Raw genomic sequence first — 21310 nt, forward strand, 5'->3', positions numbered from 1 at the left:
ATTGAATACTTACTTGTTGGAGTGAATTATAACACCAAAAATGAAAGCAAAAGGCAACCAAAAGTGGCTTGAGGGAGCAAGAACCGCAAGCCTTCGTGTTCTTTCTTTTGAATGAGGGGGGGAGTTTTTTGGATGCCAAAACACACCCCATACACCGAGCGAAGAGGGCTCAAGTTATAACAAATCTAAAACACAAGGTTTGAAATCAAAGGGAGGACTAAAACCTCGCCCATCTTTTCTTCTTTTAAAGGAACGAGACAAATACAGAGGAAGGGAATCCCTGGAGGAAACCAGGAAGAACAAAAACTCAGAATTAAAAGAAATATGCAACGGTCCTCTCGATTGCCCCAGATTTCAAGCGTAATATCGTTTAACCACATCGGAGTTCACGGGCGAGGGCAACTCCTCGCTGTCCATATGGGTGAGTATCAGAGCACCCCCAGAAAAAGCTCTTTTCACCACGAAAGGTCCTTCATAATTTGGGGCCCACTTGCCTCGATTATCTTTAACAGCGTGGGACATCTTCTTCAGCATGAGGTCCCCCTCGTTGAACTTGTGCGGGCATACCTTCTTGTCGAATGCGTTCTTTATCCTTCGTTGATACAAACGCCCATGGCTCATGGCGGCCAAACGCTTACCTTCAATAAGGTTAAGTTGGTCGTAGCGTGCTTGAGCCCATTCTGACTCTTCCAGGCCTGACTCCGCCATAATCCTCTGAGAAGGAACCTCTACCTCAAATGGGAGCACTTCTTCCATCCCATAAACCAAGGAATACGGCGTTGCCCCAGTAGAAGTTCGTATCGAGGTTCTGTATCCGTGTAGGGCGAAAGGCAACATCTCATGCCAATCTTTGTATGACACTGTCATTTTTTGAACAATCTTCTTAATATTCTTATTCGCAGCCTCTACAGCCTCATTCATCTTTGGCCGATAAGGGGTAGAGTTATGATGCTGGATCTTGAAGTCTTCGCACATCTCCTGCATCATCTTATTGTTCAGATTGGTTCCATTGTCAGTAATGATCTTCCTGGGGAGTCCGTATCGACAAATCAGCTCCTTCTTTATGAATCTAACTACCATATTCTTTGTGACATTAGTATAAGAAGCTGCTTCGACCCATTTGGTGAAGTAATCTATCGCCACAAGAATGAAGCGGTGACCGTTCGACGCTTTGGGTTCGATGGCCCCAATGACATCTATTCCCCACATGGAAAAGGGCCAAGGGGCGGACATAACATTCAGAGGATGTGGCGGAACATTGACATTGTCCGCGTATGCCTGACATTTATGACATTTCCTGACATGAGCGCAGCAATCGCTTTCCATGGTGAGCCAATAATAGCCGGCCCTAAGGATTTTTCTGGCCATAGCATGCCCATTGGCATGTGTCCCAAAGGAACCCTCGTGGATCTCCTCAGTCATGAAGTTCGCCTCTTTGGCATCTACGCATCGTAGGAGGGTCATGTCGTGGTTTCGTTTGTACAGGATGGTACCACTTACAAAGAAACCAGTAGCCAATCTCCTCAACGTCCTTTTGTCATTGTCAGAAATCCCTGGTGGGTATTCTTTGTTCTCGACATACTGCTTGATGTCGAAATACCACGGTTTCCCATCCCGCTCTTCCTCTATTGCATAACAATATGCCGGCCTGCCTTGAGATTTGAATTCGATGTATGGCAGATCCCCGTGTAGGGCAAGTTGAAACATGGATGCCAGGGTGGCTAACGCATCAGCCATTTGATTCTCTTCCCGAGGTATGTGGTGGAAGTAAATGTTGTCAAAGTACTTGGCTAACCTCAAGATGTGAGTTTGATAGGGTATCAACTTCAAATCCCTAGTTTCCCATTCTCCTTTCAACTGGCGTATCACCAAAGCTGAGTCTCCATACACCTTGAGTGGTTTTACATCAAAATCAATGGCCGCCTGAACCCCGAGGGCGCATGCTTCGTACTCGGCCATATTGTTGGTACAATCAAAACCTAGCCTAGCCGTGAAAGGAATACACTGATCATCCGGGGATACAAGGACCGCCCCTACTCCGTGGCCCAAAGCATTGGATGCCCCATCAAAGCAAACAATCCATTTGTTTATGTCTTCGTGCGTCCGCTTCTCTTCAAACAGGGCCATGATATCTTCATCTGGGAACTTGGGGTGCATCGGTCGATAATCCTGGAGGGGTTGCTGGGCCAAATAATCCTCTAAGGCACTTCCCTTTACCGCCTTTTGGGTGACGTAAACGATATCGAATTCAGATAATAGTACCTGCCACCTAGCGATTCGTCCCGTGAGGGCCGGTTTCTCAAAGATGTATTTCACGGGATCCATTTTGGAAATAAGCCACGTGGTATGGCTGAGCATGTACTGCCTAAGCCGATGTGATGCCCATACCAGAGCACAACACGTCCTTTCCAGCATTGAGTAATTCATCTCACATGCGGTAAACTTCTTGCTCAGATAGTAGATGGCTTGCTCCTTTTTCCCAGAATCATCATGCTAACCCAACACGCACCCCATAGACTCGTCCAACACGGTCATGTACAGGAAAAGAGGTCTTCCTGTTACAGGTGGCATGAGCACCGAGACCGCCTGGTTCTTACGTAATAGCTTAAAAATGGGCTCACAGGTAGGGGTGAGTTGTGAGATAAATCTCGTGATATAATTCAACCTGCCCAAAAAACCCCGAACTTGCTTCTCCGTGTGTGGTTCCGGCATTTCAAGGATGGCCTTCACTTTCTCGGGATCTATCTCTATCCCTTTCTGACTTACGATAAATCCAAGCAACTTCCCCGACTTCACCCCAAAGGTGCATTTGGTTGGGTTTAGTTTTAATTGGTATTTCCGCAACCTTCCAAACAACTTACGCAGATTGACAAGGTGTTCATCCTCAGTCCGAGACTTAGCAATCATGTCATCTACGTAGACCTCTATTTCCTTATGCATCGTGTCATGGAACAACGCCACCATGGCACGCTGATAGGTTGCCCCAGCATTTTTCAGCCTGAAGGCCATCACTTTATAGCAGAATGTCCCCCATAGGGTGACGAAAGTGGTCTTCTCTACATCTTCGGGTGCCATCTTTATTTGATTATACCCCGAGAAACCATCCATAAATGAGAAAAGGGCGAATTTGGTTGTATTATCTACCAATATGTCAATGTGTGGCAGGGGAAAATTGTCTTTAAGACTGGCTCGGTTCAAGTCCCGGTAGTCTACACACATTCGAACCTTGCCGTCCTTTTTCGGGACTGGGACAATGTTGGCCACCCACTCCGGGTACCGCGCCACAGCTAAGAAACCTGCATCAAACTACTTCCTTACTTCTTCTTTAATTTTTAAAGACATCTCGGGTCTCATTCTTCGTAACTTTTGCTTAACCGGGGAAGACCCAGGATTCAAGGGCAACTTATGCTGCACAATGTCGGAATCCAGACCGGGCATGTCTTCATATGACCACGCAAAGACATCTTGATACTCTTGAAGAAGGGTTATCAAGCCTTGACGGATAGGCGCGGTCATACCGGTTCCTACCTTCACTTCTTTCTTTTCCTCCGTGGTCCCCAAGTTTACCAATTCGGTTTCTTCTTGGTGAGGCTTCATTTCACATTCTTCCTGAGCGACCAACCTCTCCAACTCTGGTGACAGGACGTCCTCTTCCTCTTCCTCGTTTATCGTTTGGCTTATATCTCAATCGAAATCGATTGTCAAACCCTCGTTGTTAGGATCCTCAAAGAATCGACCCCCATATCTATACCAAACAAGACAAAAGAAACAAAAAACATGCAAAATGATATGAGAAAGGGTGGTACTGCAAGAACAGATGAAACAAGATCTCTTTGTTTATTTAATGAGGTAGGTTTCACAAAACAAAAGAGAAAGGAAATCTATAGGCTCTAATTACATTGAATCAGCAGTATAGACTTCTGACTGGCTTATCACGCGCCAGTTCCCCACTTGGGAATCGGGGTGGCATGGTTGCACAAAACTTGGTGGGTCTTGAGGGAACTCCTCCTCTATTGTGGCCACCTCCTCCTCGGACACCATTCCAGCGCTGGTGAAACACTGGCTAATACGGCCGGGCCATACCCTATCCGCCCGAAATCTTGACGGCACATTCCTCCTCCCCGACATCCCAGGTTCATACCCTAATCCATACTTGTATGGATTTCCCTCCCTCCTATGTGTAACATCCTGGAAATTTCTACCCGGAATTTTTGGAAACGATGTATTTTGAATGATTATATATATATATATATATATATAAGTATTATTCAGTGTATATGCATATATGTTCTTGGTAGAAGTAGGAATAGCGGGGGCAAGATACGCGGGTTAGACTAATTAAGGAAGAGAAATCCATAACTGGGAGGTTATGGGTTAATTCCTAATAAATTAGTTAAAAATCATCGTTTTGCGTGCAACTTAAAATTTAACGAAACCAACCTCTGAACCACGCTCGGGGTTTTATTCTGAGCGTTTTGATATATATATTGGTTACTTTCGAAAACTGGCCCCGACGGACGCAGAGAAACGCGAGAAACTGGAACCAGAGAAACGGCACGCAAACCGATGCAGGATATTAGCGTTTCAAAGGTCAGGTTTTTCTCACTTTTGTGGCTGAGTGTGGATCACAGTAAAAAGGGAAAGTGGGCCCTTTTGGCTCCACTCAAATAGGGACATGTGGCAGAGCTTGAATAAAATAATAGAAAAAGAGAAAACCCTTTATTTAAAACCAAAAAGCTTTTCTCTCTCTTCACTCAGCCCCCACCACACTTTTCAGACAGCTCTCTCTCTCCCTCACGTTGCCATTTTCTTCTTCTTCATTCTCCATTGAAGCTCCAAGCAAAGCTTCAACCTTTGGCCATCATTTCTGCCCCAAATCGCGAAAGGAGGGCATTTTCGGGGTCGTGAAGTGCGTGGCTACGAGTGGGACTTCGAAAATTCAGGTTTGGGTGGACTTCTTTCTCTCTTAAATTTCGTGGGTATGGGGTTTTGGGAGATATGATGGGTAGTCTTGCTAGTTTTCTGCTTCATGATAGTTATTTGTGAAGAAACTTGTTGAAAGCTTGTTGAAATTGCCATGTTTGGATGAGTTAGACATACCCATTCTGTTTTAGGGTTTTGTGATGATGTTTGTGATGTTTGTATGCTGAGATTTGCCCATGGAAAACTGTTAGAGATGAAATGTAGAGTTAACCTAGGATTGGAAAGTGAGAATGTGGTGTTATGAGTGGAAAAAGAGTGAGGCTTTGAGAGTTGGAAGGTTAAGTCTGAATTCTGTGGTAAATGGAGGTTAAAGTGAGTTAATCCTAGCTTGAAATGTCATTTAGGACTTGGGAGAAAGCTTGGACTGTGCTAGAGAGAAGAACAAATGACCAAAGTGAACCAAGAGCCATTTCTAGGGCAAAATTGGGTGTTGAAGAGTCAAATTTTGATTCGGTGGAATTTTAGGTGTAAATTCAGTTTGAGCAAGTTTAGATTGATGCTATGGACTTGTGTGAGGTGAGAGTTTGCTTCAAATTTACCTCATTCTAAATTTCACTTTTCAAACCTAGAAAACCCATTGAATGGAAGGGTGTTGGACACTTAGATTCTGTGTTGCTGTGGTTTGAAGCTTGGCTTTGGTTTAGACATGTTTGATACATGATTTGGGACTTGTAGGATTTGATTTGAGCAAGATTGGATGAGGGGAAGTGTGATCTTCGAAATCTGCACTTATGCAGAATTTTGCTGTCAAAATAGGTGCAGCAGGATTTTGGCTTGTGCAGAAAAATGCTTGTGTGTGGTTGGCTGTGGAAAGAGTAGTGCAGAATGAGTTCTGGATGTTTTCTAGTAGATCCCAACGGTCACAATGTAGGCTTATTCACTATAGACTTCCAGTAAAATTTTGGAGTCGATCCAACGGTTAACGAATTGGATCGAAGGAAATGTTACTGGGGTCTTTAAGTGAGAAAAGCTGTGATTTTGGTTAGTGTGTTGAGCAGAGTTTTTTGCCTTTGCCCTGTTTTGCTTGGCTGTGATAGCTTGTGCTGTTTGAATGTTGTTTTGCTTGGATGTTGTGGAAGCTTGGGAGGATTGATGGGGACCCGATGTTGAGAGACACGAGGATATGGGCTACGTGGGAGTACGTGAGCTCAGTTGGAGGTGGGCAACAGGGGATGGTGGGTTTATGCGTGCATTGTGGATGTGGAAAACTTGTTGTGCACCATCGCCCGACCGCCACCTAGTACCACATGTGATGGGTACCCCATAATCCTACAAGCTTGAGATGAGGAAGTGTTGAAGGGTGAAACTTCCTGCTTTTATTGTTGACCACAGAGTGGTACCTGGAGATATGTCGCGGGGGTCAGGAGACCTTGGGGACGTCAGGTGGGGTGCTATTGCCCAAAACCAAGCTTGACCAATCCCGACCCAACCCGGGCATAGTCGGTCAGTGAGAACCTGTGATGTACCTAAACAGGCGAGCTCCTGGCAGTCAACAGATAAAAGGAACAAAGACCACAAAGCAAGGAGGCTTGTGGTGGCTGGCCAGCTGTGAAACTTGATTGATATGTGAGATATGGTCTCTGGTAATCGATTACCAAGGGTGGGTAATCGATTACAAGGCTTAAAAATGAAGACAGGGGGCTAAGATGGTCTCTGGTAATCGATTACCAAGGGGTGTAATCGATTACCAGGCTTGAAAACGAAGTCAGGAAACTAAGGGAGCCTCTGGTAATCAATTACCAGTCTGTGTAATCGATTACACAGAGGGATGGGTCACTGGTAATCGATTACCAGGTATGTGTAATCGATTACACAGTGCATTTTTGCATATTTCATGTTCTCAGGCTGTGTAATTCGAGTTTAGCCTCTGGTAATCGATTACCAAGGCTGTGTAATCGATTACCAGAGATGAAAAGCCTAAAGATACCCCTATTACTTGCATGTAATGGTTATGAGAAGCATTGTGTTGCGGCATAGTTAGATTCTCGTGAAAGAGTCTACCCCGTCCAAGTGATCGAGGTAACGTCATCCGAGGAAGACCCTGAGGAGGATCTTGAGGAGCTACCTTCTGAGCCTGCTGTGGATGCTCTTGACTTTCTAGAGGGTGATGAGGATCCACTTCTTGAGGTGGATTCTCCCGAGGAAGTCATGTCGGCATCTAAGGCAGATTCTACGGAGGATAGTGGCCCGGGGGAGATGGCGATCAGCGGAGGCTCTTCATCATAGTGGACAGTTCCATGGATTAGTTTTATATACTTTTGAGGGTGGGTGTATCTAGGACTGACTGTTAGGTTTACTCTTTTGTTTTTGTATGGGTAGACCTGATGTATAGGAATTTGATGATTGTATACATGTGGCTGAAGCCACCACTATGGATACCTTTGCTCTAGATGACACTGTGTATTTTGTAAAACTCCCATATTTTGGACAGCTTTAATGATGAATGCATTTATGATCGATCTTGTTATTTGAAAAGAAAGCATTAGCAACTTTATTTGTAAAAGAGTTTATCGACCGTATTTTATTCTTTTATTTTCACGTGACGACCTAAAGTAATGGCTGGTACATTCTTCTTTTTGAAACAGCAAAATAGTTTAGAGATTATGAGCGGTAAGAAAGAAATGACTCCGAATAGAGTTGTGAACTGGCCATTCAGGACTCTATAGTGAGGATTTTCCTTCTAAACCTAGTTATGGTGAAAAGAGAAAGAAATGAAAAAGAAAAAGAAAAAAAAAATTTACCATGGTTTTTGTTATTTAAATCATTACTATCAAACCAATCATTAATTTAGGGACGCCACACTATGGACACTTCAAGCTGCCCGCAATCCATGAGCCGCTGAAGCAATTCTTCCACCGCAGGACAGGTTTCCATGTCGTGCGACTCCCCGAGGTGAAACAAACATTCATCCCTTTCGTCTCCACCACGGGAGACCATGCACGCCGCTTGCAGTGATTGATAGATGAAGCGTCTAGAAGTAGCCACCTCTCCAAATCTCTTTGCCCGTGATGGGCCATCCTCTTCGACGGCGTTCACGCTAGCCCCTCCATGACTAGCTAGCGGGTTGGTTTCAACATTTGAGCCTTCCTCCTGAAACGATAGTCAGGTGGCACTAATCAGGTGCTGCACCTTATACTTGAACGGGATGCAGGAGTCAATATTGTGTCCGGGGACTCCACTATGGTACACACACTTGGCACCCGGGTCATACCACTTGGGGTAGGGTGGCTGGAGAACCTTCTCAGGTATGGCCACCACCAAATGATTCTCCAATAATGAAGGTCATAACTCGGAGTATGCCATGGGAATAGAAGGGTAGTTGTCTTTCGGGGACGGGTGCTGTGCATATTTATAGGTCGCGCCGGGGGCTGTATTATTAACTGGCCGGGGTGCGGCTGGAGCTGTGCATTGGGTCGGCGCTCTTTCTACTGCGGGTGGTCCTTTTACTTGAGTCGGGAGGGAATTCCCGGCTCGGATTAAAAAATTTGGGGGATTGGGCTGGTATGAGCTTTGGATATTTTGGGGTGCTTTCATCCATGTTGGGGCGGTGGTGACCGCGTGGGCATCTCCTTCCTTTTTCCTCGCGCCCACTACTGGGGCTCTTCTGTTGTTGTTGGGGGCCATATTGGCAGCATATTCGAACTTGCCTTTTCGTAGTCCGGATTCAATCCTTTCTCCGGCGAAGACGAGATCCGCAAAGTTAGCTGGCATGTAGCCTATCAGCTTTTCATAGTAGAACGTGGGTAACGTATCTACCATAATTGTGATCATCTCCATCTCCGTCATGGGCGGTACGACTTGGGCTGCGAGATCTCTCCATCTCTGGGCATATTCCTTAATGGACTCATGCTCTCGTTTAGTCATACCTTGAAGCTGGTTCCGATCGGGAGCCATGTCCGTATTGTACTGGTACTGCCTAATCAAGGCAGTTGCCAAGTCCTTCCATGATCGGATCTGGGAAGCTTCTAGATTGGTATACCATGCTACAGCTGCCCCGGCCAAGCTGTCTTGAAAGAAATGGACCAACAATTTTTCGTCCGCAGAATACGCCCCCATCTTTCGGCAATACATCCGAAGATGCCCCTTCGGACATGTCGTCCCTTTGTACTTATCAAAGTCCAGTACTTTGAACTTGGGAGGGATGACGATGTTGGGCACGAGACATAAATCCGCTAAATCCGAGAATGGGTAATTGCCGAGGCCCTCGACTGCTCTCAACCTCTCTTCAAGCGCCTCAATCTTTCCCTTATCTTCCACGAAGGGAACAGATTCTTTTACGGGTGTGGGTGAAGTCGGGATATGGCGGACTATGTTTGGTTGGGGTAGTTCATGGGGGGACGGATCTTTGAGGTGGAGCAGGGGGCTAAGATGGGTATCTCCTTCCTCATTGTCTTGCCCGGGATAGTCTTCATAAGATGGGAGTTGCCCCTCGAAAGTAGGGGCTTGGCTTAAATCTTCCGGGGTGGCACGGGGGGTGAAGTCCGGAGGCAGGCCATAAGGATAAGCTTGCGGACTATACCTTTGACCGAACACGGCCGTGTTTCTGTCTAGGCCCGGATTCAAGGCGGGCTGCAGCACCGGCTCCGCATCCCTAACTGTACTGGAGACGGTTGTCGTGGCTTTATCCTCTATGGTTTTCTGGACTTTTAACATGACCTCTGAGATGGAAGCCATTTGATCTTTTAAGGCCGATAGATCGGCCTTCATCTGTTCCTGCACGCCCTCTTCATTATCCATTTTTCTGGATCGAGTGTTATAGGGGTGCCTTGGTGTTTTCTTAGTTATGATGAAATTCCTAAAGAAATAAACGACGGTGAGTATGCCACCAAAACATGAGTATGCAAATGGATGATCAGAGCACTTGGATCCACCCCAAGGTTTTTTAGATAACATGATGAGTTCAGAACTTCTCATTTTATAAAAAGAACAAAGCTTTCATCTAGCCAAGATTATACAAAAGGTGTTACAAGAGAACCTAACGATTCCTAATTATATGGGCCATCAAATCTATCATGTGTTGACAGTAATTGATTAGCCCATGAATCTCCTCGGGGGTAGTACACACTTCTGCCATGGCTTTTGCTTTGGCTAATAGACGCGGGAGGTCTTGACTTCCATTCAAGGTCAAGGCGAACCTATCCATCCACATAGTCGCTTCTTGATGCAGTGCATCAATCACCCTCCCTCTTGCTTCTTTTTCGGCATACACTTGTGCAAAATCCTCCACTAGCTTTTGCTCATGGGCCATGGACTGGTTCAATTCTTCCTTGTATTGCCCTATGATAGCTAGCATGCTTTGCTCCGTGGCTTCCAAGTGTTGAGCCAAACTCCTTTTGGACCTCGCGCACGCAACTAACTCTTCTTTCAAGATCATGCCATGCACCCGTGACCGATCTCTTTCCTCTCTTCGGAGCTTGAGCTCATTGTTGCTACCCCACAATGCTCCTCGGAATTTCTCTCGGCCATATTCCTCCTTGCGGGCCCTTTTGGTTTCTTGTTCAAGGGCTCTTGCAGTGGCCGCGTTTTCCTCTTGTAACTCGGTGCATTCTTTCCGGATGTGTGTAGCAGCTGATTTGAACTTCTCCTTGGCGAGTCTTGCCTTCCCTAGCTCCAATTTTAGAGCTCGGACTTCTTCATCTTCCTCCGGAGCTTCGAAGTTCTCCTCATCGATAACTTTCAACTTGGAGAGCCAATCTAACCCTCGCGTGTGAATTCTTAGCCATCCATGATAACCTCCGATGACGCCATTACGGATGCCCCTAAGCTCCTTGTCTTTCCTCAACGGACTCCTCCACGCCTTGTGGATTCTTTGTATAACCTTGAGACCTTGCGTGCCTAAATCTTTCACAAGGAAAGGTGAGAGACTCCCTTCCGTTGGCGCTCCCCTCATGGGGTACCCTAGCTGTCTTATGGCGAGTGCGGGATTATAATTAATACACCCCCTAGTCCCTATCAATGGAACATTAGGGTAGTCCCCACACGAGAAAAGAACTCCTTCCTTGCCTTCCTTCCAACGAGGAAACCAATTGATCGCGCTGCCCCCTATCCCAGCCAAATGTTGGTCCCAATCGACTCTTCCTTTTTCGGCGCATGAGCGATAGCTTTGAAGCGGACACGGGTGTCTTGTGTCTTGTTGGAATAGGTGTGAAATCAACCACACACAGAAAGCGGGTAAACAACAGACAATCCGTGCACTGTTTTTCTCACACCTCCGGTCAAAGGTGTCAAACAAATCTGCCAAGATAGCCACCACTGGACTTTCCTTGCTATGGTGATATGCGAGGAAAGCATCAATGGCGGCTAAGTCTACCAAACCGTCAACGTTCGGCAAGAGGACAACCCCAAAAATCAGCAAAGCTAAAATATCCGCAAATGGGCCCCACTTCTCTTGGCTTGCCATATCCCTTGCCTTGCCTTCCAAGTACTTCCGAGGCAGGCCCACTACGCCGTTCTGAGTTTGCTTCATGCGATCCAACTCTTTTGCTGAATCTCCAACCACAGCTGCAATCTTGCTCAAGGAAGGAAGAAAGCCGGAAAAAAGATACGGTTTTCTCCCCCCAAGAGGGCATCCTAATATCTCCTCAAACTCTTCAATAGTTGGTACCATTTGGAAGTCCCCAAACGTGAAACACCTCAACGGCTGGTCATAGTATTGGGCGAGGGATACGACAGCTTCCGTAAATACCTCCGCTGCGGTCAAATCTAGAATCTTCCCGTAGACTTTGCGGAAGGCTTGCCTTTGGAGAGGTCCCATCAATCGTCCCAATTCCTTGAGGCTAGTGACATCTAGACTTTTAACCTTGACTTGACAAAACCTTTTGCCGTTTTGATTTGTCCCCATCATTTACCTAAAAAAGGGGTGGATCAAGACTCCAACATGAATGAATGCAATGCGTATGCATGAAACAGAAGGAAAACAACATAAAGGGGTAATTCATACATACGAGTCCGCAGAGACCCAATTTTAATGCTACGTTCGGGCATGATGGTGCCTCGACGTAGCATTAAAAAGGTTACGTATTACTCTAAAGAAACCAAACATCACTAGCAAAACTATAAACTGGTGCTATTTACCAAAAAAATGCATGAGGACGAATGGCACGGAGCGTGTTTGCTCTTTGCCCCTATTTGGGAACCTATAGGACAATATCTAGGGGTCTCCAATAACTACTCCCCAACAATTCATAACTCACACGGCTGTTTTTAGAGGTATCATCACTCAAGATAATAATATTGTGGCGGTATGGAATACCAGCGACAACACATTATAAAGAGAGAAAGCACTAGACGAGGTTTCACTATTATCAAGCAAGTCGGAGACCTAGCATGATGATAGATTCACCTCCACTCCTTAAATTCCCATGAACCCGGGTATAGGGCCCCTTTTTTACTCAAACCCGTGGGTGCTTAGAATGCAGTGTAAAGAATGTGAAATAGACAACAGTTATTTACATTTTACACAGTTCAACAAATGCACACACAAAGTTTCACAATTCCTTAAAATAGGCCTAACTCACAAAAAGGTCCCCAGTGGAGTCGCCAACAGTCGCAACATGCCCTTTTGCGAGCAAGCGAAGGCGAGGCTCACGGGTGGGCTTTCCAAAGGAGGAAAGATGCGCGGAGTCGCTGATGTGCCATCATTTTCTTCTATTTTCTAAACCCCTTTTGCACCATTTTAATTTTTGATTGGTCTTAATTGTCAATTAATTAGGCAGTTTTATTATTTGGGCTCATTTAGCTAATTTGATGTTTTTAATCTAATTTCAGGAATTAATGAAACATTGGGCTTAATCCGGATTTTGGTTGTGGACTTGAAGAGGGCAAATAAAGCAGCACTTACCTTAGTTAATTTCTAATTAGGAAATTTCGCAATTTTATTTTATGTTGTTCAGTGTTTATTTCGTTTTGGGCCAGAGTATTTTAATAGGGCCCAGTGACTTTGAGAGACTCTTTTTAAATAGCTGCCTTGGGATTCGTGCAGGGTATTCTATTCTGCTAGGCTATTTTCATTATTTAGAGCTTTGGTTTTAGGTTTTCACGTTTTTCTGTTCCCTTGTTACAGTTTTCATTCTTAATGCAAATTTTCGTTTTCTGCTTCTAATTACGAGTTCATTCTTGCTTCTTCTTCTACGTTCATTTACGTTTCTGTTCATTTACGTTTCTTTTCATTTACGTTTCTGCTTCATGTTTCATTTTCGTTTTCTGTTTGAATCCATGGAAGGCTAGATTTTCTGGTGTTGTTTCCTTTTGAGGACGAAGCCCAACTCTCTTTGAGGTTTCGTTTGTAATGTGGTTTCCTGGCAGTTTTCCCTTCACCAGTTATCCCAATTTCGTGAATATTAATCAGTGCACGCTTCGTGTTCGATTAATTGCCTCTGAGCCTAACTTGCGTTCATGCTTAATGGACGAAGGGCTAACTGGTGTATGTGGTGCCTAATCACGTATTGACAACCCTAAGTTGATTTTCGCTTAGTAAATTGAAATAGGGTTGGATTAAGTGGTTGACTGTTAGGGACGAATTCTCCATAACCCAGGATAAGAGAGTGGCTTCTGAATCAGAGGAAACAACCCGTTTTTAATATTAGTAGTTTCGTATTCCATTTTATTTGTTCTGCTCTTTAATTACCAAACAACCAAACCCCCCCCCCCCATCGTTACTGTTACTGCAAGTATATTATGAACATTTGGCTTGTCACTGCTCGTTGGGAAACGACCTAGGATCACTTCCTAGTTACTGCATTTTCATGTTTATTTGATTCGGGTACGGCCTCGATCAAATTTGGCGCCGTTGCCGGGGAGCAGTGTCCAAAGGTTCATAATAGCTAGCTAGTGTTGTGTGTTTAATCCTTTCGTGTTTTATGTTTAATTGTTAGTATTGTGTTAGTATGTGTATTAGTGTTGTTTAGTGTCCTGGTATTTTGTTTAATGTGTGTTCTGTTTCAGTTTTCCCATTAAGCGTTTCCCCTGTTTCAGTCTTGGGTGTTTTGCTGTGAAGATTGTGTTTGAAAACAGAGTAGTAGTAGAAATCAGCTTGCGGAAAAACAGAGTAGTAGTAGAAATCAATTAGAGACGGATTTTAGCGACCACCCATACTGAATTATTTGGGATTTTTTGTTTTAGTAGCTAGGGTTGTTATTTTTGGCTGAATTTTTTTGTGGTAACTTCTTTTAATCCATATTTTGTGAGAAAAATAGCTAGATCCTTTAGTTTGGTCAGATTTGAAAGTTCCAAAAAACTAGCAAATTTTGTGTTTGTCAAAACTTCAAACGGCCATAACTTTTGCTCCGGTTATCAGAATCGCAATTATTATATATGCATTTGGGGTAGAAAAAAATTTCCTACGCCGTGGCAGCCGGCCGGTCTCCATCGTCCAAAAAAAGCGATTCTGTCAAAAGTTTTTTATTTTTCAAGTTTTATTCACTTATTTTTCTTAACCTACCAATTTTAGCTTTCATAGTTAGACTTTGAATTTTTGTCTGAAATTTTTTGTGCTATCTTCTCATCATTTTATAAGGTTGCTCACAAAATTTCAAGTCATTTGGATATCATTTGAGGGTAGTTGTAGTTCAAACCTACACCTTTATTTACATGACAAGGCAACTAGTTGTGTGCATGCTGAATGTAGTGTATGACTAGAGGCAATCCATCTGACTTACAACCCTTTGATCCTGAGATAGATAGGACATTTCATAGATTAGTTAGGCATCATTTTATACCTTTTGATCATTCTGAGCATTCCATAACTGGTGAATCTCTGCATTCTGTTATTGGTGATTTTGAACATCCTGATCTTGAGCATTATAATTTTGAGCATTCTGATTCTGAGCATTCTGATTTTGCATATTCTGAGAACATGGCACAACCTCCACCTCGTGAGAGGACTCTAAGGGAAATGGCTGCACCTGATTTCACCTATGAAAGCTTGTGCATCCAATACCCTGATGAGGATGTCCCATATGTTCTTAAAACTGGACTGATTCATTTGCTTCCAAAGTTTCATGGCCTTGCAGGTGAAGACCCGCACAAACATTTGAAAGAATTTCACATTGTCTGCTCCACCATGAAACCCCCAGATGTCCAAGAGGATCACATATTTCTGAAGGCTTTTCCTCATTCATTAGAGGGAGTGGCAAAGGACTGGCTGTATTACCTTGCTCCAAGGTCCATCACGAGCTGGGATGACCTTAAGAGAGTATTCTTAGAAAAAATTTTCCTTGCTTCCAGGACCACAGCCATCAGGAAGGATATCTCAGGTATTAGACAACTCAGTGGAGAGAGCCTGTATGAGTACTGGGAGAGATTTAAGAAACTATGTGCCAGTTGCCCCCACCATCAGATTTCAGAACAGCTTCTTCTCCAATATTTTTATGAAGGACTCAATAATATGGAGAGAAGTATGATAGATGCTGCCAGTGGTGGAGCCCTTGGAGACATGACCCCTGCTGAAGCCAGAAATTTAATTGAGAAGATGGCCTCCAACTCCCAGCAGTTTAGCGCCAGAAATGATGCCATAGTCATTAGAGGAGTGCATGAGGTAGCTACAAACCCATCTGCATCATCTGAAACTAAGAAGCTTGAAGGCAAACTGGATGCATTGGTCAACTTGGTAACCCAGCTGGCCTTGAATCAGAAATCTGTACCTGTCGCAAGGGTTTGTGGTTTGTGCTCCTCTGCTGACCACCATACAGACCTTTGCCCTTCCATGCAGCAACCTGGAGCAATTGAGCAACCTGAAGCTTATGCTGCAAATATTTACAATAGACCTCCTCAACCTCAGCAGCAAAATCAACCACAGCAGAGCACTTATGACCTTTCCAGCAACAGATACAACCCTGGATGGAGGAATCACCCTAACCTCAGATGGTCCAGCCCTCAGCAACAACAACAGCAGCCTGCTCCTTCCTTCCAAAATGTTGCTGGCCCAAGCAGACCATACATTCCTCCACCAATCCAACAACAGCAACAACCCCAGAAACAGCCAACAGTTGAGGCCCCTCCACAACCTTCCCTCGAAGAACTTGTGAGGCAAATGACTATGCAGAACATGCAGTTTCAGCAAGAGACCAGAGCCTCCATTCAGAGCTTAATCAATCAGATGGGACAATTAGCTACCCAATTGAATCAACAACAGTCCCAGAATTCTGACAAGCTGCCTTCTCAAGCTGTCCAAAATCCCAAAAATGTCAGTGCCATTTCATTGAGGTCGGGAAAGCAGTGTCAAGGACCTCAACCCGTAGCACCTTCCTCATCTGCAAATGAACCTGCCAAACTTCACTCTATTCCAGAAAAAGGTGATGACAAAAATCTACCTAACAATTTCTGTGCAGGTGAATCTTCTTCCACAGGTAATTCTGATTTGCAGAAGCAGCACATTCCCCCTCTTCCATTCCCTCCAAGAGCAGTTTCCAACAAAAAAATGGAAGAGGCAGAGAAAGAGATCTTGGAAACGTTTAGAAAAGTAGAGGTAAACATACCTCTGTTGGATGCCATAAAGCAAATTCCAAGATATGCCAAATTCTTGAAGGAGCTGTGCACTAATAAGCGGAAGCTTAAAGGAAGTGAACGCATTAGCATGGGCAGAAATGTCTCCGCATTGATTGGTAAATCTGTTCCTCAAATTCCTGAAAAATGCAAAGATCCAGGTACATTCAGCATACCTTGTATTATAGGGAATAGTAAGTTTGACAATGCCATGCTAGATTTAGGAGCCTCTGTTAGTGTTATGCCTCTGTCGATTTTTAATTCTCTATCTCTAGGTCCCTTGCAGTCAACTGATGTGGTAATTCATTTAGCTAATAGAAGTGTTGCCTATCCTGTTGGTTTCATAGAAGATGTCTTAGTTAGAGTTGGTGAACTGATTTTCCCTGTTGATTTTTATATCTTGAATATGGAAGATGGATTTTCTCAAGGATCAGTTCCCATCATTCTAGGCAGACCCTTTATGAAAACTGCTAGAACTAAGATAGATGTTTATGCAGGCACACTGTCCATGGAGTTTGGTGATATAACTGTTCATTTTAATATTCTGGATGCTATGAAATACCCATCTGAAGATCTTTCTGTATTTCGTGCTGAAATAATTGACCATGTTGTTGATGAATACATGACTGATCTTTATTCTAATCTGCATGCCTCTCACTCTTCATGCATTGAGTCTGAAATTGTATTTGATCATATGTCTGAATTTGATGCTGAGAGTGAATCTGAAAGTGATATTGATTGCATGCCTGGTGGTGGTGTTTTACCTCTTGAGATTGATTTTATAGAGTTAGATAGGACTAACCATGTTTCAGGAAGTACACATACCTCTGACTTTCTTTATGAGGTAAAGGCTGAGAAACCATCTCCTTCTACCACTGTCCAGCCGACCACACCAGAATTGAAGCCTCTGCCATCAAATTTAAAATACGCTTACTTGGATGATAGCAAGAGTTTTCCAGTGATTATATCTGCCTCCCTTGCTGATGAGCAAGAGGAGAAGTTGTTGTCAGTTCTCAAGAAGCATAAGAAGGCTATAGGCTGGACCCTGGCGGACATTCCTGGTATTAGCCCATCCACATGTATGCATCGAATAAATTTAGAGGATGGAGCTAAACCAGTAAGACAGCCACAGAGAAGACTCAACCCGGTGATTCTTGATGTAGTGAAGAAGGAGATAACCAAGCTTTTGCAAGCTGGGATCATTTATCCTATCTCCGACAGCCAATGGGTGAGTCCCGTCCAGGTAGTCCCGAAAAAGACTGGCCTCATCGTTCTTAATGCAAATTTCCGTTTTCTGCTTCTAATTACGAGTTCATTCTTGCTTCTTCTTCTACGTTCATTTACGTTTCTGTTCATTTACGTTTCTTTTCATTTACGTTCTTGTTCATTTACGTTTCTGCTTCATGTTTCATTTTCGTTTTCTGTTTGAATCCATGGAAGGCTAGATTTTCTGGTGTTGTTTCCTTTTGAGGAGGAAGCCCAACTCTCTTTGAGGTTTCGTTTGTAATGTGGTTTCCTGGCAGTTTTCCCTTCACCAGTTATCCCAATTTCGTGAATATTAATCAGTGCACGCTTCGTGTTCGATTAATTGCCTCTGAGCCTAACTTGCGTTCATGCTTAATGGACGAAGGGCTAACTGGTGTATGTGGTGCCTAATCACGTATTGACAACCCTAAGTTGATTTTCGCTTAGTAAATTGAAATAGGGTTGGATTAAGTGGTTGACTGTTAGGGACGAATTCTCCATAACCCAGGATAAGAGAGTGGCTTCTGAATCAGAGGAAACAACCCGTTTTTAATATTAGTAGTTTCATATTCCATTTTATTTGTTCTGCTCTTTAATTACCAAACAACCAACCCCCCCCCCCCATCGTTACTGTTACTGCAAGTATATTATGAACATTTGGCTTGTCACTACTCGTTGGGAAACGACCTAGGATCACTTCCTAGTTACTGCATTTTCATGTTTATTTGATTCGGGTACGGCCTCGATCAGTCGCCACCAACGTTTATTTGTGGAAAACGTCGGAAAAATCGAAGGAAACTGGTCAAAATGAATATTCTAAGTTCGGGAGTTGTATTTACGCTTGAGGAAGGTATTAGCACCTCTCACGTTTGTCTCAAAGGACAACAGCCTATTTTTTAGAATTGTGGAAATTGTGTTACCTTAACTTTATTTCTTTTTATTTTTTGAGGTCGACAAAAGCGGGGCTCTTGCTCCTACGTACCCTCCATCGAAGAGGAAATCAGACTACGTAGTTCTTTATTATGCGTGAATCAAGTGATTCTTTTTACTTGAAGGGTGATCATTTTAAGGCGTTGGACCTTAAAAATGATCCATTTTACTTAGTAGGAAACTGAAATAATAAACTTTCAAAAACCTATTTTTGTGGACGAGCTTGACTAGGCGAGTTTGATTTTAGCCTTAGTTTCACTTTAGTTATTACTCAATTCAATTAAGAATGAGAAATCCCAAAGAGAAAATGTCCGATTGATTTTTTCGCTTTACTTTACTAAAAGGTATTTTTTGATTATTATATTATTATTTTCCCTCTTTTTTGATTTCCAACGTGGTTACGACACGACCGAACGGTCGGAATTCATTTTAACCGAAATTAACGGATGATACAATTCAAACGATCGGTGGAAATTTATTTTATTTTATATTAGGCGAGAAATGACTTAAATAAATGGCTTAAGCACGTCAAAATGGGGTATAAAAAGCGAATGAAAACGAGAATAAAAATACATGAAACAAAATGTGGACCACCACGGGTACATAGAATGAATTGAAAAGCTTGATTTGAAAACTTACCCGTTGAAGACTGAAGAAAACGAAGAACGAACGATGAATGTTGAAGAACGGTCGAGAATCTTCACATAATTACTCACGGAAACGTTACGGAAACGTTACGAAAGCGCCTCGGCTTGGATTTTCTTCACGGAAATAATTTTCCTCAGCAATTTCGAGAGAGAGAGAAGTGCCAAGAAGGCTGAACCCTTTTCTTCTTCACTCCTCCCCCTATTTATAGCAAAATAGGGGAGGAGCTTGCCACCCAGCTCGCCCAGGCGAGCAAGGTTGCTTTCTCCAGAAGCAACAGCCTTCTGGAGGAAGGATCTGGAAGGCCCAAGTGGGCCAGATTGCTATTTGTACCCCCCTTTTTACTAAATGCATCCCCCTTCTATTTTTTGGTAATTATTTTTCCGTAACATTACGAAACTTTACGAATTTCGTAACGATACTTATTTCCCTTTCGCAAGGTTACGAATCCTTACGGATTATGTATTTATTCTTTTTTAGCTTTCGAAGAAGTTACGGAAACTCACGGATTGCGCAAAACACCTCTTTTCGATTTCCGTCACATTACGGAATTTTCACGAATCGCGTAAGCCTGCTTCCTTTTGATTCTCGGCACATCTCGGGACTTCACATATTGTGCAACAAAGGGCGCCAAGTATCTCGAAGCGGCCAATCAAAGGTTGTATATCATCAAATAATAATCCCCGGACGAAATTAAGGTATGACACAAAGGAACAGAATGGATGAGTGGATTTGGAAACCTCATCCGAGTGGTTTATATTCCACCAAAAGTGCATATGCTGACATGTGGGGGGGAGGCTGCAGTAGATAATGAAGTGCAGGATTTTGAAGAATTATGGAAGTTAAAAATCCCACCCAAAGTTGGTGTTTTTGCATGGATACTCTTTAGAGATAGGTTGCCAACTAAGTCAAATTTGACAAGGAGAAATGTGGCACTCAATGACACATATTGTCCATTTTGCAGGAGGGCTAAGGAGGATGCAGCACATTTGTTTCTTCATTGCCACAAAATCCTGCAGCTTTTAAGGAGAACTTTATGATTCCTTTGAATCACTGGTCGTCAAACTTACCAGCAGCTTTTATTCAGTAGTGGGGTAGCTCAGATAGATAGATTTATTAGTAGCAACTACAATATGTATTGTTATCCAGGACTGATGCTTTGGTACTGTGTAATTTTAGGAGAAGGAAAAGATATTTTGTATTATTGATTGATTTGGATTTACATGATTTATAAAGGCAGAGAGCTGATAAGGAGAGATCCTAACCACCCTGATTACGGAATAAATATTAGCATAAGATACGGATAAAATAAGGGAGTATCAAATCAGATTATTCTGCACTTTATTGTTACAATATAACTCTTCTACAAACCTTATTTGAAATTTAAAAGAAAAGCACATACTGTGGGAATTTTTTAAAATTGAAAATTTTCTACATTTATAATTTATTTCTTGTAATTTTCTTCCCAAGTTTTTCTTTTACCTCTTTTTTGTTTCTGGTTCTGATATAGTTTATTAAAATTATGATGCATTTGTTTTCAGGCTTGAGGTTCTGATATAGTTTATTAAATTTTCTTTATGGTTGTTCAAAGCCAACTATTGTGGTTCTTATAATATGGCGGGTGGAGAGCGTTGGCTGAAGGTAAAAGAGGCACTAATGAGTCATTGTGGTGGCAGCATCTAATGGTGGTCACACAGGAACAGCAGCTGAATAATGTGATACAATTTGGATTATCATGGAATGTGGGGTCCGGTGATAAAATCAAATTTTGGGAAGATTGCTGGAATGGTGAAGGAGTTGCATTAATGCAGAAATTTCCAAGGCTGTATCAGATATCTAGATAGCAACACAACCTCATCTAGCAAGTGGGAAGTTTTTTTGATACATCCTGCGAATGGAATCTAACCTGGAGAAGGCAATTATTTGATAATGAAGCTGACTCTACATACAAATTCATGAGGGAGCTCTCACAGCTGGTAATTCAACAACAAGTATCTGATAGATGGGTATGGAAACCTGAGCCTAA

The 21310-nt window shown here is 43.2% G+C and overlaps 1 non-coding gene across 1 annotated transcript; it reads right to left on the bottom strand.

Moving 5' to 3' along the window:
• Positions 1–15214: 15214 nt before the first annotated feature.
• Positions 15215–15321, bottom strand: LOC114391346. Its single transcript, XR_003662137.1, has one exon. It is a non-coding gene; the product is annotated as a small nucleolar RNA R71 (small nucleolar RNA).
• Positions 15322–21310: the final 5989 nt, after the last annotated feature.

This window comes from Glycine soja, chromosome 16, assembly GCF_004193775.1.
Source record: "Glycine soja cultivar W05 chromosome 16, ASM419377v2, whole genome shotgun sequence".
In the NCBI taxonomy this organism is placed as follows: Eukaryota; Viridiplantae; Streptophyta; class Magnoliopsida; order Fabales; family Fabaceae; genus Glycine; species Glycine soja.